A 22,867-nucleotide genomic window follows, 5' to 3' on the forward strand; every position below is an offset into this window, starting at 1 on the left:
GATCCTTGTGGCACTCCACTGGTCACAGGCCTCCAGTCTGAAAAACAACCCTCCACCACCACCCTCTGTCTTCTACCTTTGAGCCGGTTCTGTATCCAAATGGCTAGTTCTCCCTGTATTCCGTGAGATCTAACCTTGCTAATCAGTCTCCCATGGGGAACCTTGTTGAATGCCTTACTGAAGTCCATATAGATCACATCTACAGTTCTGCCCTCATCTATCCTCTTTGTTACTTCTTCAGAAAAATTCAATCAAGTTTGAGAGACACACAGTGTAATGTTGACTATCCCTAATCAGTCCTTGCCTTTCCAAATACATGTACATCCTGTCCCTCAGGACTCCCTCCAACAACTTGCCCATCAATGACATCAGGCTTACTGGACTACCACCCTTCTTAAACAGTGGAACCATGTTAGCCAAGCTCCAGTCTTCCGGCACCTCACCTGTGACTATTGATGATAATATCTCAGCAAGAGGCCCAGCAATCACTTCTCTAGCTTCCCATGGAGCTCTAGGCTACACCGGATCAGGTCCTGGGGATTTATCCACCTTTATGTTTCAAGACATCCAACACTTCCTCTTCTGTATTTTAGGGTGTAGGTTAGGGTGGATTGGCAGTGCTAACTTACCCATAGTGCCCTGGGATGTGCAAGTTAGGATAGATTAGCCATGGGAAATACAGAGAAAAGGGTTAGGAATGGGTGGGATGCTCTTCAGAAGGCCAATGTGGAATAGATGGGCCGAATAGCCTCCTTCCACATTGTTGGGATTCTATGACCCTCCCCACAAAGGAGCATTTTATCAGCATCTATCCTGTCAAGCCCCTTTCAGAATTCTACTGGTTTCACTAAGATCACTTCTGGTTCAGAGAGGTAGACAGCACAGAAACAGACCCTTCGGTCCAACTCGTCCATGCCGACCAGGATTCCCAAACTAAACTAGTCCCACTTACTTACATTTGGCCCATATCCCTCTAAACCTTTCTATTCATGGACCCATCCGAATGTCGTTTCAATGTTGTAACTGTCCCCGTATCTACCACTTCCTCAGCAAGTTAATTCCATATGCAAACCACCCTGTACCAAAACATTGTCCCTCAGGCTCCTTTTAAATCTCTCTCCCCTCACTTTAAAAAAATATACCTCCTAGTTTTGAGCACCTCTACACTAAGGAAGAGCCCTTTGCTATTCACCTTACCTCCACTCTTCATGATTTTATAAATCTCAATGACATCACCACTCAACCTCCTGCACTTCAGTGAAAAGTGTCCCAGTCTCTCCTTATAACTCAAGCCCTCCAGTCCTGGCAATGTCCTGGTAAATCTTTATTAAACCCTCTCTAATAGTATTCTTCCTATTACAGGGCCACCAGAACTGTACTCAGTCCTCTCCAAGTGGCCTCACCAACATCCTGTATAACCTCAACATGATGTCCCATCCCCGATACTCAATGGGGTGAACAGTGAAGGCAAGTGTGCTAAACACCTTCTTGACCACCCTGTCTCCCAGTGATGCAGCTATGCACCTGAATCCTCCCATGTCTCTGTTCTCCAACAAGACTCAAGGCCCTACCACTACCTGTATAGGTCCACCCTTCCTTGTTTCAGCAAAATGCAACCCCTTGCTTTTATTCATACCTCTCTCATACATATACACACACACACATACACCCCCCAACACTCTCACAGGCTTATACTCTTTACCAAGCATGCACACAAACTCACATGCACACACACAAATAACTCTAAGAAGTGAATTTGAATTGGCTGAATTATCTGCAGATACATTCTACTTTGCTCAAAATGTGCAGAAACTGCAGGCAGTCAATCTGTGTAATATTTTATAAATTCCTACTTTGGAAATAGAACCAGTCTGATCCAAGATTGGGGTATGACAGGCTCGAACCTCACACCTTTAATGCATTGTCTGAGCTGTCAGCCTTTTTAAAAATAAAACCTTAAGTCATCTCAAGAACGTAGCTTAAAAGATGTTCTGGGATTTACATATTAATGAACCAAAACCTGCAATCCATTCTCAAAGATAGAAGACTTAACAGCAATCTAGGTTTGTTCAATATATCCTTTCAGTTGCATGACACTGTGAGCTTTTGCTATCAATTCTGTGTCTTTTGATCCGGCTCCACAGCTACGCGGTGAAGGAGCAGCGCTCCAAAAGCTAGTGCTTCCAAATAAACCTGTTGGACTATAACCTGGTGTTGTGGGATTTTTAACTTCATCCAGGCCAGTCCCCCACCGGCTCCTCCACCTCGTTTCCATTGAACACAGCCCACACCTCCCGATGCTGCCAGGAAACTTTACAATGACGATGAAATGATGCACTCTACAATCCTGAAAAACTTACAATTTCTAATGATACAGGCTCCTCATTCACTGCTCCATCTGACAGACAACATTGGAAGCTTAGTGCAGGAGGCTGAAAGAACTGATCAGCTTTAAAACAAAAACCTCTTGGAGCTCAAAGCTTTCAATGAGAGTCTGAGCCAGGGGGTAAATTCAGGTAACCTTTATTGCGACCCAACTTTGTTACATCTTCAGACCCCCTCCTGCAAAAAGGCAGAGAAAAAGGAGCTGCTTTTTAAACAGCTCAAGGTCAAAGTACATACACTCCAACACCCCCCCCACGTTCTTTACTATTGGTTAGCACCCAGTCGTCCCTTTGTAATTGGATCCTTGGTACAGCTGTAACCAGGAGGATGTGTTGCCTCCTCACTCAGCAATTTCAATCCATACTCTGTCTCCAAGTAAGTTTCTCCCCTCTCATTTGCCGAGCGAGGAGGGGTGGGGCAGTGTAGATTCAACCACACTGCTGTAGACCTGGAGTCATGTGTAGGCCAGACCGGGTAAAGGATGCAACTTGGCCATCACAGTTTCAATTCCCCTCCAGGTGAACTCGCTGGTGCCTCCGCAGGCCGGAGGAGCAGGTGGAAGCCTTCTTGCACTGACAGCAGGTGAACGGCCTCTCCCCTGTGTGGACCCGCCGGTGGGTCAGCAGGGTGGAGACCTGGGTAAAGCACTTCCCGCACTCAGGGCAGCTGAAGGGCCTCTCCCCGGTGTGGCTGCGCCGATGAGTCTCCAGGGTAGATGGGAAACAGAAGTTTTTCCCGCAGTCATCACACTTCCATCGTTTCTCCAAAAGGTGGGATTCCTCGGGTTTCTCCATGGCCAACGCTTCAGTTACACACAAACACGCATACAGCCCCACCCTGCCGTCAATTCCTCTTTCCAGGCTGTATAGCGGTTACATGCTCCACACTCAGTGCGCTGCAACAGTAGGGTCTCTCATCCAGTCCCACTGACGCTGAAAACGTACCTAAACAGGAACCAAAAAGCTTTGCTCCTTCTCACAGGCTCATAGTTGAAAATTGTTGCGGTCCGAATGCACTGAGTGACTGTCAGACATTGACTCAAAGTGAGGACTGCAGACGCTGGAGAGTCAGTGTCGAAATGTGTGGCATTGGAAAAATCACAGCAGGTCAGGCAGCATCCGAGGAACAGGAGAGTCAATGTTTCGGGCATAAGCCCTTCATTTGTTGATTTTGAATCTTCTGACTTCAGATTTTCAAATACTCTGCAAAAAGAGATTACAAAAGTCATCACTATCAGTGCAGGGTAGAAATTCAATACAGGCAATTCTACTTTCTGCAGAATATTCTTTTTTTGTTCCACAAAATTGAAAGTACCATCCCACTCTCCCTTCACCTCTGTTCTCACTCCGCTCTAACTAATTCCCCTGAATGTGCTGATTCAGGATCTTACAGGGGCAGAAAAGCAAAAACATCAAGACTGACATCTCTCTGAATTTTGGATACCTCCACCTGAAAGTTAATATCTTTCACAACACTGGGATCCTGCTGAGAGTGAGCAGGTCTGATTTTGGGAAGCAATAAAAAAGTGTCAATTCAGGGTGAACCTGCAATGCAGCTTCTTGAGGAAGGACCAGACACAAAATGGTTAATGACCCCGAGAAGGTGGGAGCAAAATGAGACATCAAGTCATTAACACCGACACACTTCAGTCAAACTCTTCTGCTTCCAGTCAGGGCAAAACATGCTCTGAAAGTCCAGCCTTCACAACCATACTTCTGCTTTCACTGAAGACAATTAGGGTCACACAGCGCAGAAACAGACCCTTTGGTCCAACCTGCCCAGATATCCTAAATTAATCTAGTCACTTTTGCCATCACTTGTCCCCTATATGGGCCGGGTGCTGACAGCTGGGATTAAATTGGGTTGGCTCTCTTGTCAGCAAGGACGAGTTGGACCGAAGGGTCTGTTTCTGTGCTGTACATCTCTATGACTCCAGTCGCATTTACCATCACTTGGCCCCGATCCACTGAACCCTTTGTATTCATACACCTATCCAGATGCCTTTTAACTGTTGGAATTCTACCAGCCCCCACCACGTCCTCTGGCAGCTCATTCCATAAACGTACCACCCTCTTCATGATAAAGTTGCCCCTGAGGTCTCTTTTACATTTCCCCACTGCCCTCACCCTGAACCTATGACCCTCCAGTTTGGGACTCTCCCATCCCAAGGGAAAGACCTTGTCCATTTACCCTATCCATACCCCTCATGATTTTATAAAAGTCTCAGACTCTGGCGCGATGGGGAAAACAGCTCCACCCCATCCTTCTGTCCCTCCTCACCCGGGTAATTAAGACACATACCTGAGTTTGCAGAGTCTGCTGCCTCCTTGGATTCACTCCAGTTGCCACAAATGAACAGATTCCCCCCACACACTCCCAGGATGAAGAATTGCCCAGAGGGAGGGAGTCTCATGCAAACTGACAGGGCCACTACCACGTTGTGACACCTTCAATGGGTCAGGGGTGGGGTAGGGAATGGGAAAAGGGGCGAGAGGAAGGGGTGGGGCGCGGCCGGCCGGCTGGCTAGCCTGCACTGCCCTGCACAGTTTGCAGGAATTCCTTCCCTTCACAGAATCCCCACAGTGTGGAAGCAGGCCACTCGGCCCGACAAGTCCACACTGACCCTCCGAAGGGTAACCCACCCACATCCATTCCCCTACACCTGTTGCTCTACTCCCTGACTATCACACCTAACCTGCACGTCCCTGGGCACTATGGGTAATTTAGCATAGCAATTTCCCCCCTAACCGGGACAAAGTTAAAAATCACAACACCACGTTATAGTCCAAGAGATTTATTTAGAACCACTAGCTTTTGGAGCACTGTTCCTTCATTAGGTGGTTATGGAGAATAAGATAATAAGACACAGAATTTATAGAAAAACATGACAGTGTCCTGTCACTGAAATGATCCATTGAACAAACCTGGATTGTTAAGGCTTTCATTTTTACAAATGGGTTGCAGGTTTCATTAATATGCAAATCCCAGAAATCCCTGGAAAGCACCTTATCAAGCGAACTTAAAGTTTTATAACAAAAAGTGACACTTGAGCTCAGCTCTGCAAATGCGCATTCACTCCTGTGTGTGTGTGTGCGCGCGCGCGTGTGCATGAGAGATCTTGTCGATCTCTCTGTCTATTTGAGAACAGGTGCCTTACTTCTGTTGGTGTAAATATTGTTGTAAATCATAGCTGGGTTCTCAGAGTTAGATGTAAGGGAGAGAGAATTCCTCAAGTAGGATAGTATAAGAATCCTGGGAGACCCCCATTTATGGTTTACTTCCTAATGCATAAACATTAAACAACAGCACATATTTCTTCCAAATTTGGTTTCATTTTTCTTGTTTGATTCCCTGCTAAGATTTAAGGGAGACAAAATTCCCCATGAGAATTCTGGGGGAGCCCTATTTGTGGTTTACTTTCTCATGAACAAACATTAAACATGAGCACCTCGTCATTTCGAATTTGGTTTCCTTTTTCTTGTGAGATCCCCTGCTGTGATTACACTGTGCCTGGGTGGCTGACAGACTGGGAGATGGTGGGTTGGGGCTTGATTGACTGAATGCTTTATTGTTCCAGAAGGTGAAAAAGGGGACAAAGCTTCAACAGACATCCAGCAGAGCTGAGCACAGACCGACATCATACTCCTTGGGGACAGGGAGATCAACAGAGGACAGAGAAACCAGGCCCTAAAACCCGAGCTGACATCAGACTACCATGTGATCAGAGCTTTGATGAGCAGTGCCAACCCTCTACCTTTACCAAGCTTCCCATTAGACAACACCCTCAATATACAGAATCTAATCCTTGCCATCCTAAAGCCATGTCTCTGTAAGGAGTCTCAGACCATAATTATTCACTTCAATGTGTGCAGTTAATTCATTCAATTTTGTTACAATGCAGCACACATTCAGACTCACCGTTTCAGTTTTTGTGATCTTTAGAATCCAGTTTTGATTGCTGGTACATTTACTCTCCTTGTCCCTTTCTCTAATATTCATTTCCCACATCACCTCACTGCTCACCGGCCTTGATTTGGATTGGCCATGCTAAATTGCCTATAACGATGACGGATGTGCAGGTTAGGTGGGTTAGCCGTGGGAAATGCAGGGTTACAGTTACACAGTGATAGAAGCAGGAGAAGGCCATTTGGCCCATCCATCCTGCTCCGCCATTCATTAAGATCATGGCTGATCTATTCATCATCTGAGATCCTCCTCCCTGCATTGTCCCAACTACCTTTAATTCCCCTACCATGCAAAAACTCATCCAAATGTGTCTTGAATATACATAATGAAGCTGCCTCCACTGCTTCCTGGGGCAGAGAATTCCATAGATTCACTACACTCCAGGAAAAGCAGTTCCCCCTCATCCCTGTCCTAAATTTACTCTTCCTAATCTTCAGCCTGGTTTCATTCAGCAGCAGAAATGACTCAATAGGTAGGGCTTCATCCTCACAGTGCAATGAATTCCCACTTTGCACCAAAACCTTGGATTTACTCACTCACTCAGTTGCTGTCTCACAAATGCAAGATTTCATTGTAACTTCTTCTGCTCCCATTAAGGGCAAACATCTTTGAAAGCTCCTCTTAAACTCCAACCTTCACAATCACCCTTCTGCTCTCCCCCCGAAGATGATTAGAGTCATACAGCACAGAATCAGACCCTTTGTCCATCCACACATCATTCCTGATGAAGTGCTCGGGACCGAAATGTCGACTCTCAAGGTCCTCAGATGTTGCCTGACCTACTGCCTTTTTCTAGCACCACACTTTGCCTCTGATCTGCAGCATCTGCAGTTCTCACTTTCTCCACATCCCAAAGTATCACCATTTAAATAATACACTGTCTTTCTGCTTTTTTTTCCCATAGCAAAGACTATAACTTCACATTGAGATACTGCATTTGCCACGTGTTTGCAAATTGTGGTCTTCTCGACTTCGGGGAGACTGAGCGTAAACTTGGGGAACGGATTGGTGAGCATCACAGCCGGGTCCATAGAGGCTGACCAGACCTCCCAGTCACCATCGATTTTAATTCCCCTTCCCACTCCCTTTCTGACAAGAACATCTTAGCCTTCCTCTATTGCCACAACGAACAAAACTGCAAATTAGGGAACAAACCCCATCTTCCACCCTGGCAGCCTACAGCCTGCAGGACCCAACATCGAGTTCTCCAATTTCAAATAACCTCCCTTTCCATCCCCCGACTCCCTTCTCAGCCCCGTGCCCCTCACTACCACTCCTTCCTGCCACCAACCTGATTTCTTCCACCCAATGATTAATCAGGCCGGACCCTCTCCCTATCTTCACCTATCCCCACTTTAGCCCCAGTCCTGAAGAAGGGTTACACCCGAATTATCGACTTCTACACCTCTTGATGCTGCCTGATTTGCTGTGTCCTTCCAGCCTCCTGTCTGTCTATTTTGCCAATTGAGACACAGACCTCGATCACTTTTCCATAGTCCGTCCCCTCCCTGGGTTCAATCCCTTTCCTTTCAGTCAACAATTGAACTCCGGAAAGAAATAGAAATGGCAAAGGGGGCGAGAAAAGAGAGTGCCGTACTCACAGATCTGAGACAGAGGAAGGAATTTGCGGTCTGAGTGAAGCTCAATGTTGATTCAGAAAGAGAGGAGCAGGAGGAGCAGCTTCAGAAACTCATAGTCCAACTTCCGCATTCAGACAATGGGGTGGCTCTGATTGGCAGGAGGACCAGTTGTGTTCTGGTCCTCCACGGTTCCCTATTGGGCCATCAAAGGAAGGTCGCGCGCCTTTTTTTTGCGGAAAGCAATGAGCATGCCCAGTGTTTTGCTGACACCGGTGGGCATGTGCACTGCGTTGATGACACCGGAAAACATGCGCAGTATGCTCATTGGGGGATGCTGGTGTTTCTTGGAGAAAGTGAGGACTGCAGATGCTGGAGACCAGAGTTGAAAATTCTGGCATAAAATTCCTGAAGAAGGGCTTATGCCCGAAACGTCGATTCTCCTGCTCCTCGGATGCTGCCTGGCCTGCTGTGTTTTTCCAGCACCACACTTTTCAATGCTGGTGTTTCTGTCATATGTTAAGAGTCCAAATGCCAACAGGAAAAAAAGGGTAGAACCACAATTTGTTTTTCCCTGTGATTCGACATTGTATTACTTTTGCATTCTGTCTGGCTGCTCAACTTTTGTATGTCTTTTCCCCAGCTTTTCCCCGAGTCCAGAACTGGAGGGCATGGGTTTAGGGTGAGGGGGGAGAGGTTTCTGAGGGGCAACCTTTTTGCACAGACGCTGGTGCGTGTCAGCCATAGGAAGTGGTGGAGGCTAGAACAATGATAATATTTAAAATGCATCTGGATGGGGATGTAAATAGGACAGATTCAGAGGGATAAGGAGCCAAATACTGGCAAATGGGTCACTAGATTAATTTAGGATATCTGGTCGGCATAGACCGAAGGGTATGTTTCTGTGCTCTGTGATGCTATTTCTAGATAGTTGGAACCAACTTCACAAGACTAGGACTAGGCCATTCACCCCTTACATTCAAGATCAGAGTGGTGTTGGAAATGACAGCAGGTCAGGCAGCATCCCAGGAGCAGGAACATCGACGTTTCAGGCAAAAGTCTCGAATGCTGCCTGACCGGCTGTGCTTTTCCAGCACCACTCTAATCTTGACTCTAATCTCCTGCATCTGCAGTGCTCACTTTCGCCCATTCACCCCTTCCAGCCTGTCCTGAGCGGTGGCCTGACTGCGTTTATTTCAGAGAAAGAATCAGATAGATTTCAGCAGCTCTTTTAAAAAACTTGAAAGCGCTTTCTGGCTTTAATGATGTTTCTGAAGATATTATTTTAGGTATTCTCAATTTTGAAGATCAGCCATTTCTCACCCCTCCCGACTCCCAGGTAGAGTCATTACTATCCGTTATCTCTCTCTCTCTCTTTCTCTCTCTGTCCTTTGAAGGGTTTGATACAGAGGTCAAAGATGGTTCAAGGCTCGAGAAAGGACGGTGTGGTGGGGGCTGGGGAGAAAAGAGACAGACTGGATGGGGGACAGAGAGAGAAAATGGACGGGGGGCAGGGGGTGGGGGTAGAGAGAGACTAGGGGGTACAGAGAGAGAGAGAATGAGTGGGGTTGATGGAGAGATTGAGCGGGGGAGAGAGAGTGGGCGTGGCGGAGAAGTGGGAGATGGCACAGGGCAGGGTGATACTAGGCACACAGACACACAAGATGGTCACTGAGCCATCAGTTGGCCAACTTGACACACAAGATGGCCACTGGATCACAATATGGAGAGAAACAGCAGAGCAGATACAGACACTGCCTGGGGCCACCAGAATGTTAGCACAATGGACTCACAACCCAGTGATTAGTTTAAGGCGGGTGGGGGAGAGAATATTCATGAGTAATGAACACTGCCCGCCGAAGTGTCTGGGTCCAGCCAACACCTCTTATAGAAGTGCCAACAGCATGATACAGACTCAATACCAAATGCTAATAGCCAGGGCTGCAGGAATCCTCCTTCTCAGGGAGAGCAATTAGCGCCCATTACAACAACAATGGATTTCCATGCAGACATTGAAATGGACAATGTCTGCACTGAAACTGACAACACTGTGTGGAAATTAACAAAGGTTGTGCTGGAACTGACAATGATTGTATCAACTATCAACGATTCTACAAGGATTACCATAAACAAATCATGTTACAAAGACAATAATCTCATCCTTGACCGATTGTATCACAAAATGTATAAAAGTTTCTTGACGTGTGCTCCAGGTCGAGAGAAGTCTCGCAGCTGACACTGTGCTGTTGGTGTCTTTCTCTCCCTGGAGCCCCGGTATTTCCTTGTGCAATAAACTCTGTCATTGAACCCCAATTCTGACTCCGAGCCTGGTGTATTTCAGGGGAGAGAGAATGGGGCGGGTGGCAGATGGTGGGGGGAGGGGAGAGAGAGAGAGAATGGATGGTGGGGGCTGGAAGAATGGACATGGGACAGAGGGTGGGGTGAGAGAGAATAGATGGGTGTAGAAGGTGGGGAGACGGACTGGACAGGGCCTGAGGAATGAAACGACAGGGTTACAGAGGGTGGCGTGAGAGAGAATGGACAGGGTGTTTGGAGTATAGAGGGAGAATGGGCAAGAACCTGGGGATGGAGAGAGAATGGACAAGGGGCGCTGTGGTTGGCGGTGGAATGGACAGTGGGAGCTGTGGGTGGTGGGAGGAAAGAACGGGGGTGCTGTGAGTGGTGAGGGAGAATGGATAGGGGGCGCTGGAGTGCCGGGGTAGAAATGGACAGGGAGCGCTGGAGTGGCGGGGGCTAATGGACAGGGGGCGCTGTGTGTGGCCAAGATCAAAAAGGTTGATGACAGTCAACACTTATCAGATGGTTTCCCGAACAGAAAACCTTGCATTGGAGACTCCCAGAAGAGGGGTTTTTCATCTGTATTCCTTCAATTAGTTTTGAAATATTGTTGTGTATCTGAATTGTTCAGGGACACCTGGGACAGAGAGAGATGGCTTTGGTTGTTGGAGGTCAGTCATCTCAGTTCCAGGACGTCTCTGCAGGAAATCATAGGGTCGTGTCTTCTTAGGCTCAACCATCTTCATCAGTGACCTTCCTCCATCATAACGTCAGAGGTGGAGATATTCACCAATAATTACACAATGTTCGGCATGATTCACAACTCCTCACAAACTGAAGCAGTTCAGTTTGAAATGCAACAAGATCTTAACAATATCCAATGGGCTCAGGAGTGGCAAGTAACATATATGCCATGCCTGCCAAACAATGACTCATCCCCAAAAGAGATAATCTGACCACTGCCCCTGTGATATTCAACAGTGTTACTGTCACTAAACACCCCACTATCAACATCCTTGGGGTTTACCATTGACCAGAAACTCAACTAGACTAATCACAGACACAATGGCAACAAGAGCAGGCAACAGGTCAGGAATACTATGGCGAGTAACTCGCCTCCTGACTCCCCAAACTCTGTCCATCTTCTTCAAGGCACAAGTCAGCAGTGTAATGGAATACTCTCGCACCAGCTTGGATGGGTGCAGCTTCAACACCATCCAAAAAGCTTGATACCATCCAGGACAAAGTCACCTGCTTGATTGGCACCATCTCCACATACATCCATTCCCTCTGTCCCACTGTTCAGAAGCAGGAATGTGTACGGTGTACAAGATGCAACACAGAAATTCACCAAAGATCCTTAGAAAATATCTTCCAAACCAACAACCACTTCCTCTAGAACGACCAGGGCAACAGATACTTGGGAACACAACCTCTTGCAAGTACCCCTCCAATCCACTCACCATCTTGACTTGGAAACACTTTGCTGTTCCTTCAGTGTTGCTGGGTCTAAATCCTGGAATTCTCTCCCTCAGGACATTGTGGGTCACCGTACAGCGTGTGGACTACAGCAGTTGAAGAAGGCGGGTCACCACCACCTTCTCAAGGGGAACTAAATGCTGGCCAGCCAGCGAAGCCCATGTACCACGAGTAACTTTTAATAAATGATTGAAACGGAGGGTTGGAACCTGCAAACTAAACAAAAATCGAGGTTCAGGTGGAACAGACGTCGGGCTTTGATTCGGTCCTTATTTGAGGGCAGATAAAGAGCGATATACTGACACTGAACTGGAAATAGAGAGTTAAACCCCTGTAGTGATTCACTCAGTCTATCAATTGAAAATCGATTAAAGATTAGCTCTTGACGTGTTCGTCATTTACACATAAAAAAGGACGGTTAAGAAGGGATATAAAACGGCGGTGCTTGGACCCAACGTAGTGCACCAGTTGGAGGACGCTCAGGTGTGCGGTGGGATCCCATCCGCGCTCACCCCGGCCCGGACGGAATTTCACATTGGCCCCAAGGTCCCATACTTCCCGCGGGAGCCTGTGCCCCACAACCTGAGCCGCCTCCGGTATTTTAATTTTGTTGCTCTCAGGGACATAAAAAGGAAGGCCCTGTATCGACTGCTGCTGCACACCGTCCACCTCTTCTCCCTAATCCACCGTCCGGACACGCCTTGGCGTGCCCATTTGCCACCGGGCAGTGGAGATCCCCAGTGGAGGGCTCTCTACGCGGGAGTCCTCCCCCTTTCTCTCGGGGATCTGGGGTGGAGGGTGCTGCACGCAGCAGTCCCCTGTAACTGCAGATTGCGGTGGTTCACGGACTCCCAGCCCAACTGCTTGTTCTGTGGTGCTGTGGAGTCCGTGGACCATGTATATATTGGGTGTGGGCGTTTGCACTCCCTTTTTGGTTTTCTCAAAAACCTTCTCCTCTGTTTCTGGTTGCACTTCAGTCCCACGCTCCTGACCTTTGGGCACCCGGTACGGAGGAGGGAGGGCAGGTCCGAAGTCCTCCTCGTGGGTCTGCTCCTGGGCCTGGCCAAACTGGCCGTCAACAGGTCCAGGCAGCGGGCCGTGGAGGGGGTCGTTAGGGCCGACTGCCTGCCCCTCTTCCGGGGTTACGTTAGAGCCCGGGTGTCCTTGGAGAAGGAGCACGCGGTGTCCACCAACACCCTGGAGTTGTTCAGGGAGAGGTGGGCGCCGCAGGGAGTGGAGTGTATTATTTCCCCATCCAACTCTATTTTTATTTAGTCCTTACTCTCCCCTTCACTGTTTTGATCACACAGCATTGCCCTTTGATGTGAAGGGCAGTGCTTGTCACTGGCCACTCGGGTGTTTTTATATCTTCCTGGTGGTGGAAATTGAATAAAGATTCGTGCACATTGTGTCTTTCACTGTGTCTCACACCTGCACACACACACCATGGGTGCTGGGGAAAAAATAAGCACTACCGCAGTTAGGCGGTAGTGTGGGGGTTAAAATAAGAAATAATAAAAAAAAGAAGGCATATGGGACTCTTGCTTTCATCTCTTTAATGGCTGATGTCGTACCCACAATCCCATGCGATCGACATACTGTTCTATTGACCGTGAGCAGTGTTCATGGTGCGCATGTGTGAAATCGTCATAGGGCCCCTCCCCTCGTCGTTCTGATGGACGGGGAGACCAATGTTTGGGAAACCCTCTAGGACCGGAAGGGGCCTGGTCCTCCTGCCAATCAGAACCTCCGCCACTGTCTGAATGCGGAAGGTCGACCATGAGCTTCTGAAGTTGCTGTTGCTCCTCTCTCTCTGAATGAAGATTGAGCTTCAGTCCAGACTGTAACTTCCTTCCTCTGTTTAACATCTGGGAGGACCGCACTCTCTTTTCTCACCCTCTTTCCCATTTCTTTTCTCATCCTTGGGTTCAGCTGTTGGTTTGTAGGAGCTGAGGGGAAAAAGAAAGTCAATCGAGGTGAAGGGACAGACTCTGGAAAAGGTTGGTCTAGATCTGCGCCTGTTAATGTTTGACAGGCTTTGTTTCCTGAGCTTGAGACATTTACTTGTCTGGCAAAAAGGGATGGTGTCTTGATCCATGTTGGGGATGGAAGTGGATTATGCTGTGGGTGACTTGCTCGTAGTAGTCCAATAAGTATTAGATAAGTAATCATGACACACAAACCTTGGGTTATTGACTGTTTATTCGGAGCTCACGGGGAGAGCCAAGTCGACCTCATGGTCACAAGTCACTCCGACAAGAAACAGAGTTGTGTGATTCTATAAGTTACAATCATTTAACAATTAGCAAACTGTTAATTGCAGGAAATTGAGCAAACTGAGGCACTTTGCCCAGTCACGTAGTGTCTGGACCGTGTTGGTTAGTAGCTGATGTGTGCAATAGGTCCTTGCAAAGAGAAAGATAATCCCATGCAAGGAAAGAATTTGTTTATCAGGTAACAGTACAGCTGCAAGACCGAGTGTCTCTGTTGAGTCTGGGAATTAAGGGTAGTTGGGACAATGCAGGGAGGAGGAGCTCAGACAATGGATAGATCAGCCCTGATCGTAATGAATGGTGGAGCAGGCTGGATGGGTCAAATGGCCTACTCCTGCTTCTATTACTATGAAACTATAACCCTGCATTTCCCATGGCTAACCCACCTAACCTGCACATCCCTGGGCACTGTGGCCAATTTAGCATGGCCAATCCAAATCAAGGCCGGTGAGCAGTGTAGTGATGTGGAAAATGAACATCAGAGAACAATAGAAAGGGACAAGGAGAGTAAATGTACCAGCAATCGAAACTGGATACTAAAGATCACAAAAATTGAAACGATACATGGTGTGTCTGAATGTGTGCCGCATTGTAACAAAAGTGAATGAATTAACTGCACACACTGAAGTGAATAATTATGGTCTGAGACTCCTTACAGAGACATGGCTTCAGGATGGCAAGGATTGGATCCTGAATATTGAGGTGTAGTCAGATAGGAAGCGAGGTAAAGGCAGAGGGTTGGCACTGCTAATCAAAGCACTGATCACAGGGTAGTCTGGTGTAAGCTCGGATTTATGGCCTGATTTCTCTGTCCTCTGATCTCCCTGTTCCCACAGAGTAAGATGTCGGTCTGTCCTCACCTTTGCTGGACTTCTGCTGAAGCTTTCACGCCTCTTTGACAGCTTCCAGAACAAGAAAACATTCAGTCAATCGAAAGCCAACCCACAATCTCAGCCTGTCACCATTCCAGATACAGAGTGTAGTCACAGCAGGGAATCAAACAAGAAAAATGAAACAAAATCAGAAATAAATAAATGCTTAATGTTTGTTCATTAGGAAGTAAACCAGAAATAGGGCTGTCCCAGGATTCTGATAGTGCCGTACTTGAGGAATTCTCTCTCCCTTCTATTAGTACTGTTGGAGCAAAGTAACTCGTGTGTCAAATCGTTTAAAGGAAAGTAGTCAGGAGAGGAGACCTTGAGCAATTAACTAGCTTTATTCGTTGCTATGGGGAATACGTTAGTTCAAAATAAAGTCTGACGTAATCCAATAAAATACAGAATGTTACATGTTTTATGTAAAACACAAGCCCCACTCTCCATTAATTATGCAACTGAGGGGCAGTCGTAAGGTTCACATACATTGTCCATTTCTTCATGTCTACAAAACTGAATGTTATCTTATACTGCAGGTTCAGCTCGGCTCTAATTACTGATAAGGGACAGAGAGAACCAATCCATCATTCTATGAAGCAGCACAGTCTAATGGCCTGAGGAGCAGAGACAGCCTGCAGCTGCAAGGTCAGGCTTTCAAAACAGAATTCCTTCATCTTCAATACTCTTTGCTACCTTCCCCACCCTCCTCCCTGACCTATCCCCTCCCCCATTCACCCATTGTACTCTTTGCTACCTTCCCCACCCTCCTCCCTGACCTATCCCCTGCATCCCTACCCCCATTCACCTATTGTACTCTATGCTACTTTCTCCCCACCCCCACCCTCCTCTCATTTATCTCACCACCCTGCAGGCTCTATTCCTGACGAAGGGTTTTTGCCTGAAACGTCCATTTTCCTGCTCCTCGGATGCTGCCTGAACTGCTGTGCTTTTCCAGCACCACTCTAATCAAAAGTGGAGTGGCCATGTTGAATTACCCATAGTGCCCAGGGATGTGCAGGTTGTGAAGGATTGGCCATGCTAGATTACCCATAGTGCCCAGGGATGTGTAGGTTAGGGTGGATTGGCCATGCTAAATTACCCATAGTGCCCAGGGATGCGCAGGTTGTGGTGGATTGGCCATGCTAGATTACCCATAGTGCCCAGGGATGTGCAGGTTAGAGTGGATTGGCCATGCTAAATTACCCATAGTGCCCAGGGATGTGCAGGTTGTGGTGGATTGGCCATGCTAGATTACCCATAGTGCCCAGGGATGTGCATGATAGGGTGGATTGGCCATGCTAAATTACCCGTAGTGCCCAGGGATGTGTAGGTTAGGGTGGATTGGCCATGCTAAATTACCCATAGTGCCCAGGGATGTGCAGGTTGTGGTGGATTGGCCATGCTAGATTACCCATAGTGCCCAGGGATGTGCATGTTAGAGTGGATTGGCCATGCTAAATTACTCATAGTGCCCAGGGATGTGTAGGTTAGGGTGGATTGGCCATGCTAAATTACCCATAGTGCCCAGGGATGCGCAGGTTGTGGTGGATTGGCCATGCTAGATTACCCATAGTGCCCAGGGATGTGCATGTTAGGGTGGTTTGGCCATGCTAAATTACCCATAGTGCCCAGGGATGTGCATGTTAGAGTGGATTGGCCATGCTAAATTACCCATAGTGCCCAGGGATGTGCAGGTTAGGGTGGATTGGCCATGCTAAATTACCCATAGTGCCCAGGGATGTGCAGGTTAGGGTGGATTGGCTATGCTAAATTACCCATAGTGCCCAGGGATGTGCATGTTAGAGTGGATTGGCTATGCTAAATTACCCATAGTGCCCAGGGATGTGCAGGTTGTGGTGGATTGGCCATGCTAGATTACCCATAGTGCCCAGGGATGTGCATGTTAGGGTGGTTTAGCCATGCTAAATTACCCATAGTGCCCAGGGATGTGCAGGTTGTGGTGGATTGGCCATGCTAGATTACCCATAGTGCCCAGGGATGTGCATGTTAGGGTGGATTGGCCATGCTAAATTACCCATAGTGCCCAGGGATGTGCAGGTTGTGGTGGATTGGCCGTGCTAGATTACCCATAGTGCACTGAGAAACGAACCCCACTTAATCAATAATTTTCAGTCTGAGTCAAAGAGTTCTGAAGCAGCACATTTATTCGAACATCTTGAAAGATGGGTGTCTGTATGAAGAGAAACATATCCGACAGTAAAATACAGAGCTTTTTATACTTTTCTGAGGGCTCTCTCGGCACCCCTACACTGAGCAATAAACCTATCATAAGTGTCTATTTCATTCTATCCCTTTATTTAGTTATTACTTGTGCCCGTTATTCCTTCATTTGGTAATTCCCTGCACCCAAGCCTAAGCCTATCATACTTATTAATGATCTGGCTTGTTTTTCTTTAAATCTGCCTTATTTGGCTGTCCTTGTTCGTTACAGCCTTCCTGTTATTTTATCCAGTTCCTCTTATCTTATCTAACCGTCTGACTTCTGAGATTATCCTTTACTATCTTGATAGTGGAAAAACCAGACCTACAAACTATGAGCTTATTACGAAATGCCCCGCTGCCCTTTTTTTGTGGTCAGCTACAAGTAATTTCTTAAAAGACCCTTGATATTCTTTAAAATCACCATATACCGGATAACCTGAAATTTATCTCTCAATCCCTCGCCCCGCCCCCCCTGCCCCGCGCCCCGCCCCGCCCCCCCCCCCTCCCCGCCCCGTCCCCCGTGCCCCTCGCCCCGCCCCGCCCCCCGTGCCCCGCCCCCCCGTGCCCCGCCCCCTCTCCCCCGCCCCCTCTCCCCCACCCCTCTCCCCCGCCCCTGGGGCGACACTGAGCCTTCTGACCTCCTTGATTGTGTGGGTTTTTTGTTTTTGCAGAAGCAGGAAACAGATGGTTATAACTGTTTGTACGAGCACATCTAGTTTCATCTACACCCCCTCCCCTCACAGCACCTTTATCTGTTTGTCTGTAACATTGTTTGCAGGCACATTTCATGTATGCACATTTTAGCTCATACAAAAGCAATTATATATTTCCTTCACATAGCTTTCGTTCTTGTTAACTCCACTGTTGGCTGAAACAATTATACCCTGGTGTTAGTTCATTTACTTTGCAGAAGCAATTATGGTTGCAGAAGTAACACCGCTTTACCAATATCCCACAGGGGTGACCCTACAACCTTGTATAAATAATGTGGGGCATGGCGAGGGTAAACAGACAAGATCTTTTTTAGATTAGATTAGATTAGATTACTTACAGTGTGGAAACAGGCCCTTCGGCCCAACAAGTCCATACCGACCCGCCGAAGCGTATACCACCCAAACCCATACTCCTACATTTACCCCTTCACCTAACACTACGGGCAATTTAGCATGGCCAATTCACCTAACCTGCACATTTTTGGATCTTTGATCTGGGGTTGCTCATAGGTTTATGGTGAGATTTAAAAGAAACCTAAGGAGAAACTCCTATGTACAGAGGGTGGTGTGTGTAAAGAATGAGCTGCCAGAGGAAGTGGTGGCTACAATTATAACCTTTAAAAGGTATCTGGATGGTTATATGTTGGGAAACATTTAGAGGGACATGGGCCAAGTGCTGGCAAGTGGGACTAGATTGATTTAGGATATCTGGTCAGCATGGACTGAAGGGACTGTTTCTGTGCTGTACATCTGTGATTCTGGCTTGCCACTAATGTTTGTCACGTCTGTATGTTCAGGTTCTCCCTGGTGTTGGTGTTAACGCCTTGGTGTCTTATTTTGCTCCCCACATCCTGGGGACATTAACCATTTCCTGTCTGGTTGTTCTGATCTGGACTGCTGTCCGGATCTTCGGATTTCTGGGATTGGTCAATAAACACACCTGGAAATGACTCTTTGTCAATCATCCAAGCAATAGTTTATTCTTTGATACGACCGGGTCGGTAGACTCTGATCAGCCCAGAAGGATTAGATTAGATTCCCAACAGTGTGGAAACAGGCCCTTCGGCCCAACCAGTCCACACCGACCCTCTGAAGAGTATCCCACCCAGACCCATCTCACTCTAACTAATTCACCTAACATTACGGGCAGTTTATCATGGCCAATTCACCAAACCTGCACATCTTTGGATTGTGGGAGGAAACCCACGCAGACACGGGGAGATTGTGCAAACTCCACACAGCTAGTCCCCCGAGGCTGGAATCGAACCTGGGACCCTGGTGTTGTGAGGCAGCAGTGCTAACCACTGAGCCACTGATGAGCACTCATAGAGTGCCAAAAGAATCCGCCAACTTTTACAGAGTTTGGATCGAACTTATGTACATTGTTCAGACTCAGACATTGAGCATGATCACATAGTAACAACCAATCAGATCCTGCAAGGTCCTCGTGCATTTTTGACTTAGCCTAGGGTGGCATGGTGGCTCAGTGGTTAGCTACTGCTGCCTCACAGCACCAGGGTCCCAGGTTCGATTCCAGCCTTGGGTGACCGTCTGTGTGGAGTTTGCACATTCTCCCTGTGTCTGCGTGGGTTTCCTCCGGGTGCTTCGGTTTTCTCCCAGAGTCCAAAGATGTGCAGGTCAGGTGGATTGGCCATGCTAAATTGCCCATAGTGTTAGGTGCATTAGTCAGAGGGAAAATGGTTCTGGGTGGGTTACTCTTCAGAGGGTCAGTGTGGACTGGTTGGGCCGAAGGGCCTGTTTCAAACTGTAGGGAATCTAATCTAATCTAGCATAATCTCTTGTTGACAACCTGTTCTCGGGATCGTATTTGTTCTGTCTGGTGGTTAGGATTAAACATTACTTCTGCGATTGATGGTTAGGTTCAGATTTGTTACTTCTGCATTTGCAATTTTTTTCACTGGACTTACATCTGTCTGAGGTTTCTTGTTTGTTCTGAGTCGTATCTGCCTGACTCAGTCCCACCGAGTTAGCCAAGCAGAAGCCATTTTGTCCTACCTCCCATGTTAAAGTGGAGATTTGAGGTGGCCCAGGGAATCCTTTGAGAACTCAGACCTGTAAAGCCTCACTCTTGGTTTGTCCTGGAAATCATACTCTTTGGAAGTGTGGAATAAAAATCTCTCATCATAAAGCCCCAAAATGCAATTCAATTCAATCCATAGCAGATCTCGATCTGTCTCTGTCTCTGTCTCTCTCTCTCTGTCTCTCTCTCTCTCTGTCTCTGTCTCTGTCTCTCTCTGTGTCTCTGTCTCTCTCTCTGTCTCTGTCTCTCTCTCTCTCTCTCTCCCTGTCTCTCTCTCTCTGTCTCTCTCTCTCTGTCTCTCTCTCTCTCTCTGTCTCTGACTCTGTCTCTCTCTCTCTCTCTGTCTCTCTCTCTCTCGTCCTTTTGAATGCTGAAGACAGCAAAGATTTATTTTGTGAATGCCCCGCTTGCAAGGGGTAGTAAGAATCCATTATAATGGATAAGATCCAACCATTAATTACAAAGCTATGGATAGTACCGAGTCTTGTTTCAGGGTCAGATTCAAAGACTATCATTAATTTCACAAGGGAACGGCTGTGAATGTTATCACTTGGTGTCCTGTTCACACAGATTCACCGACGCTAAGGTAAACATTCTTAATTGCATTACAGCATTCTGTTATCACTGGGTGAGCCCACAACAACCCATGCCTCTGCAATGTCTCCAACAGCCTCCATATAGAACCTTATCAAAGGCTTTACTGAGGTCCATGTACACCATGTCAACTGCCCTACCTTCATCTCCATGCTTGGTCACCTTCTCAATAAACCCAATGAGGCTTGTGAGACACGATCTGCCCTTGATGAAACCATGTTGACTATCTGAAATCAAATTGTTGCTTGCTAGATGATTATAAATCCTATCTCTAATATTCCTTTCCAAAAGCTTTTCTTCAACAGAAGTAAGGCTCACTGGTCTATAATTACCTGGGTCATCTCTGCTGCCCTTCTTGAACAAGGGCACAACATTTGCAATCCTCCACTCTGGTACTAAACCTGTAGACAGTAACAACTCAAATATCAAAGCCAAAGGCTCTTCTATCTCCTCACTCACTTCCCAAAGAATCCTCTGATAAATCCCATCCGGCTCAGGGCATTTGTCTACTTTCACTCCTTCTAGAATTGATAACACCTGTGTGCAACTAACCTCGATCCTTTCGAGTCTAATATCTCGTACCCCATTCTTCTCCTCTACAATATTCTCTTTTTCCTGAGTGAAGACCGATGAGAGATATTCATTAACACCTCTCCAATCTCCACAGGGCCCACACTCAACTTCCCACTTCTGTCTTTGACTGGCCCTATTCCTACCCTAATCATCCTCTTATTCCTCACATACCTAGAGAAAGCTTTAGGGTTCTCCTGTATTCTATTTGTTAAAGACTGCTCATGTCCTCTCTTTGCTCTTAACTCTCTCTTTAGATCCTTCCTCGCTGATCTATAATTCTCCATCGCCTCATCTGAACCATCTTGGCTCATCAACACATAAGCCGTCTCCTTCTTTGTAACAAGAGACGCAATTTCTATTGTAAACCACGCTTCCCTTACCCTATCACTTCCTCCCTGCCTGACAGGGACATACCTATCAAGGACACACAATATCTGTTCCTTAAGCCAGCTCCACATTTCAATTGTCGTTATCCCCTGCATTTTGCTACCCTATTCTATGCATCCTAACTCTTGCCTAATTGCATTATAATTGCCCTTGCCCCATCGATAACTCTTGACCTGTGGCATGTTCCTATCCCTTTACATCGCTAAATGAAACCTAATTGAATTATGGTCACTCTCTCCAAAGTGTTCACCTTCCACTAAATCAAACATCTGGCCTGGTTCATTACCAAGCACCAGATCCAGTGTGACCTCCCCTCTTGTCGGCCCTTCGACATACTGTGTCAGAAAACCCTCCTGCACACACTGGACAAAAACTGATCCATACGATGTACTAGAGTGAAAGCATTTCCTGTCAATGTTGGGGAAGGTAAAGTCCCCCCTAATGACCATCCTGTTCCTTTCACTCCTACCCAGAATAATTTTTGCTAATCCTCTCTTCCACCTCCCTGGAACTCTGCGGAGGCCTATACAAAAACTCCAAGCAGTGTAACGTCTCCTCTCCTGTTTCTAACCTCAGCCCACATTACCTCAGTAGACGAGTCCTCATCAAAAGTTCTGTCAGCCACCGTTATACTATCCTTGACTAACAAGGCCACGCCTCTCCCTCTTTTACCGTCTTGGCTGTTCTTCATTAAAGATCAAAACCCTGGAACCTGCAACATCCATTCCTCACCCTGCTCCATCCATGTCTCCAAAATGGCCACAACATCCAAGTCCCAGGTACCTATCCGTGCTGCAAGCTCACCTACCTTATTGTGGATACTCTGGCATTGATGTAGACACACTTCAAACCACTTCGCTGTCTGCCAGCACATTCCTGTGACCCTGAAATCCTGTCCCTGTCCTTCCTGCTCTCATCCTCCTGTGCATTGCAGCTACACCCCTGGTTCCCATCCCCCTGCTGAGCTAGTTTAAACCCACCCGAATAGCACCAGCAAATTTCCCACCCTGGTTCAAGTGAAGACTGTCCTGTTTGTACAAGTCCCACTTTCCCCAATTATCCAAAAACCTGAAACCCTCCCTCCTGCACCATCCTTACAGCCACGTGTTCAGATAATATCTCTCCCTATTCCTTGCTTTGCTATCACGTGGCATGGGTAACAAACCAGAGATAACCACTCTGTTTGTTCTAGCCCTCAGCTTCCACCCTAGCTCCCTGAAATCCTGCCTTACATCCCTATCCCTCTTTCTACCTATGTCGTTGGTACCTACGTGGACCATGGTTTGGGGCAGGACACCCTCTCCCTTCAGGACCCCAAAGACACGATCCAAGACATCACGCACCCTGGTACCTGAGAGGCAACACACCAACCGCGAGTCTTGTTCGTTCCCAACAAACCTTCTATCTGACCCTCTAAGTATCGACTCCCCAATGACTAATACTCTCCTGCTTTCCCTCCTTTCCTTCTGGTGCAAGAGACCTG

At 47.3% G+C, this 22,867-nt stretch overlaps 1 protein-coding gene and 1 pseudogene across 2 annotated transcripts in view; one reads left to right on the forward strand and one right to left on the reverse strand.

Annotated features, from left to right (window-relative positions):
- LOC140487198 (uncharacterized) overlaps nucleotides 1-8,037 on the reverse strand; it is a 59,696-nt gene extending 51,659 nt beyond the window's left edge. Inside the window, exons 1-3 of one of the 2 annotated variants that reach the window (XR_011962746.1) lie at nucleotides 7,953-8,037; nucleotides 6,304-6,441; nucleotides 2,482-3,587 (exon numbers count right to left, since the gene is read on the reverse strand). The gene's annotated coding sequence lies outside the window, so the exon portion shown is untranslated. Of the gene's footprint in view, nucleotides 3,588-6,303; nucleotides 6,442-7,952 lie in introns of those variants that run through there. The other variant, XR_011962747.1, reaches the window with a different exon arrangement.
- The window catches only part of LOC140487204 (uncharacterized), a 62,333-nt pseudogene that overhangs the window by 33,266 nt on the left and 6,200 nt on the right, over nucleotides 1-22,867 (forward strand).

Source organism: Chiloscyllium punctatum, chromosome 16 (assembly GCF_047496795.1).
Source record: "Chiloscyllium punctatum isolate Juve2018m chromosome 16, sChiPun1.3, whole genome shotgun sequence".
In the NCBI taxonomy this organism is placed as follows: domain Eukaryota; kingdom Metazoa; phylum Chordata; class Chondrichthyes; order Orectolobiformes; family Hemiscylliidae; genus Chiloscyllium; species Chiloscyllium punctatum.